The sequence below is a fragment of the Dermacentor silvarum genome, chromosome 4 (genome assembly GCF_013339745.2).
Source record: "Dermacentor silvarum isolate Dsil-2018 chromosome 4, BIME_Dsil_1.4, whole genome shotgun sequence".
NCBI lineage: Eukaryota > Metazoa > Arthropoda > Arachnida > Ixodida > Ixodidae > Dermacentor > Dermacentor silvarum.
In genome coordinates, this window is record NC_051157.2 from 128,224,569 (window position 1) to 128,228,465 (window position 3,897).

At 49.4% G+C, this 3,897-nt stretch overlaps 1 non-coding gene across 1 annotated transcript; it reads left to right on the forward strand.

The window, feature by feature from the left end:
• Positions 1-718: 718 nt before the first annotated feature.
• On the forward strand, positions 719-789 carry Trnag-gcc (transfer RNA glycine (anticodon GCC)). The gene has a single exon. It is a non-coding gene; the product is annotated as a tRNA-Gly (tRNA).
• The last annotated feature ends 3,108 nt before the right edge of the window (positions 790-3,897 follow it).

Here is a 3,897-nt window from a genome sequence, read left to right on the forward strand (position 1 = left end):
ACCCTGAGTTTAGGAAAACGAACCGGAACGCCTGCGACAGTGTCGTCGTGCCACAAGCATCGCTTGCCCCCATTTTCTTGACAGGGTAAGGGCCCGGTGTCGCAGAAAATGTGGCGTCGGCGTCGGTGTCGGCTTCAGTGTAAGCATCGGCGTCCGTGGCATCCGTGGCAGAGAAATTCATCCCGAACCACCCCGACCACACAGGCCCTCCGCGTGGCGCAAGGGTTTAGGGAACAAAAAGTGACTTTCGCAAAGTAAAATCCGTCAGAAAAATCGTAAAGTACGATCTGACTTAACTACAACCTACAGACATGAAAGCGTCGGATTGTAATTTGAATATACGAGAAGAAAGCCTGATAATCAGCCAGGGATATTTGAATGCTATCGCGTTCCACTCTTAAACGTGAAGCTTAAGCGTCTTCTAATTCTGATGGTGCGCGGCTCAAGCAAGCAAAGCTCACGCAACAATTTTTTCTCGTATAATTTTTTGTAATTCTATAAAGAAGCAAACAGTTTCTCTCAAGAATGACGCATTCCAGTGGCACTGTGCATCACCTTGATGAAATAGCAAGTATGATATGTAGCCCGGGCGTGGCCCCACGTAAACGCAGCCCGCCTCTCCGGCAAGCGCTTGTCGGCACGATGACCTGAATACAGCGAGCAAGTTGCGCAACCGGTCGAGCTTCGTATAGGTGACCGCTGCAGTTTAGAGAACCGGGCGTCGGTGGTTCAGTGGTAGAATACTCGCCTGCCACGCGGGTGGCCCGGGTTCGATTCCCGGCCGACGCAGAATTTTTTTCTTTTCTTACGTTGTCTCTAAACTTAAGACTTTGTATTTTTGAATAAGTTTCTTCGTGTGCAACAATAGATGCAACAGCATCATCCTATAGACCGCGGTTGCGCAGGAAGTTGTAATTATTTGAGAAGCAAACGTTTTTAACTTGCATTATTTCAGCTAATCATGGCCGCTGTTCTCCGTCAAGCCAACAACTTCACAGTGAAGAGTGCAAGGAAATAATAGTAACCGCCGTTCAACCCTGTGTTATGACGTCCGGCGTCTAGAGACTGCTGTCTCACATGATCTCCACTAATACCCTATTTTCGCCTTTCTTTTGTAGCAGCAAGTAAAAAAACTCAAAAAACCACCATTTACTAGCGAGGCAAAATTAATTGACCCTCGTGGGATTAGATGAAATTCTGTGGTTTTACGTGCCAAAACCATGTTATGATTATGAGGCACGACTGAACGGGAGACTCCGTAATAATTTTGACCACCTGGGGTTCTTTAACGTGTACCAACTGCACGGTACACGGGTGTCCTTGCAGTTAGCCCCCATCGAAATGCGGTCGCCTCGGTCGGGATTCGATCCCGCGCCCTTGCGCTTAGCAGCGCAACACCAAAGCGACTACGACACCACAGCGGGTCTTCGTGGCATCAGGATCGCATAATAAAACAGCATTTCAGGCCGTCGCGTAATCCCTAAGCGAGAGTTATGCAATCACAATTAACATGATGAAGTTATCGTAATATGAAGTGTCTGTCGTGATATGATATGAATCCTTGCTAATTTTTTTCTTTATTGTTCAGAGATATTTACCTCACTCGTTCCTGTTCGCGTGGTATCACACAGATTGTCGAGCACAGGTTGGCAGAATAGGCGAATACTCATGTACTCACTCACACTCGTCCGCACTCACTCACGTTCCTACTCATGCCCATTCATACTCGCCAACACTCACTCGCGCTCATAATCTATTCCATTAACACTTACATGCACCCACCCACGCTAATGCTAGCGTCCACTCACAATTATCGGCCCTCACTCACATACTAGCTCACGCCGCACATACTCATTTTCGACGACAGTAACTCACGTTCATATGCTCACGTGGACTTAACATGACCGTCAGTGATTTTAGCTCGTTTTAACGTCAACCGGCACTCGCTCCTGCTCATACTCCTTCTCGTTCATACTCATGTGCACTCACGCGTTTCTTCACTCACCGACGCTCTATGACACGCCTGTGAAATGAGTGCAGAACGACTATGAGTCAGGGGAGGGCAGTGTTCGTGAGTGAGTATGCCGATCTATGTTGCGGTGTGATCAACACATCTCGACAAGTCTCTAAAGCTTGAAACTTCCGTATCGCTGGGACCCCTTGATTTGCTTAAAACGAAACAAAATGATTTCTGTGGCGTACTCATGACGCCAATAAGATTGATATGATTGTGCTAAACGGAGGATGGTGACGGTAACACATCCCACGCTCGACATAGGTCGTCACTGATCTTGCTAGAGCGCAAGGACGACAGCACAAGACTAAATGGTTTTACAAATCATCAAAAAACGCAGACCAGCATTTAATGCCATGCAACGACCACGCAAGAAATGGTCTTTGAATTATGCACGCCGACGCGCGCATGTAAATACGTAGGACCTAGCAGAGGACGCGCGGCGCCATACACACTATTCCTGGTTCAGTCAGTGCCCGCCAGGTGGTGGCTCTGCTCGATCTCATGGCCAACACCTTCGACTTCGCTCATTCGCTCTAGCAAGATATGTAAGTGAGAGCGAGCCCTCGGAGAAGTGCCTGGAGCCCTAAAAATAATACGCAGAAAGTCCAGGCACTAATACTGTCAGTTGCGCTATTTGGCATGCACTCAGAGCCGTACAATCAAAAAGCAGAGTTGAAGAAACAACCGTAGCTTTAACACGATGGTCACAAGAAAGGTGACAGGAAAAACGCTATATGCCAAGGCAGAACCAGTACAATTTATATTTTAAAAAAATGCTGGCTCTCCCGTAATCCAGAGTAGATGTAACCACAAAATGACTACCATATGGTGTCTTTTGCTGCCTGTGGTGCCTCCGCCTTTCACCGCTTTTCTTCTTCCAACAGTGCAGCGCGCTCAGCGTTTGTCGCTACTTTTACAGCGATGCTGTGATAGGATAGGTTCCAGAAGATCGCGTCCGGCAACAGACCGGAAGTAGATAGACAGGAAGTAGATCAACAATTTTCGACTTCGTGTGTGTGTGGTGGTTTGGCTCCGTGTGCATGGAGGTTTCCCGCCAGCTGTGCCTCTGCACAGGTGTCAAAACGGATGATAGATGGCTCATTGTTATACCCCTTGCCACCGCCGATGCCTCTTTCACAAGTGTCGCGATACTCGGCTGCGGCACGTCCCACCAATCTTTGTTCCCTTTTGTCTCGTGACGTAAGATCGCGCTAGCGCTGGGCCTCTTCGATTATTCGTTTCTGACAGTCCCGGACTGTCCGAGGTGGGGCTTTCAGCCAATGAGCGTTGCGTGTGCAGCGTCTCAGACAGTCCGCGACTTTCTGGGACGGATAATCCAAGAGGCCCACTGTTATCAGCAGTTGCCCTTTGGACTCGCTATGGGACGGACAATCGTTTAACCACATCTTCCACGATCCTGACGTCAGAATCCTGACGATCTGGTGCAGTGTGCCACGGCTATGAACGCTGTGGCTCATACGCCAGTCTATGACGACGTGGTTGGACTTGGCACAGCAAACGCACTACTTGGCCATCGCGCCGGGCGAAAACAAGACGCCGGTGTCCTTGCTCTCTGGACACCGGCGTCTTGTTTTCGCCTGGCGCGATGGCCAAGTAGTGCGTTTGCTGTGCCAGGTCCACCACGTCGTCATAGACTGGCAACAACCCAGAGGCGCTCCGTGCTAACACCACTACGATACCCTCTAACGCCACAGTTCAGCGGAGACAATACCATACTTATGCCACCTGATCTACGAGCAAGAATCCATGTGAACCCAATCCCACGTCTTATGAACCTTCACGTCCACGTGAAACGGCGACAAGCCCGAGCAGCCATCCTGCGCAAAAGGCAGGAGGACGCAGACACATACTTTACTGAC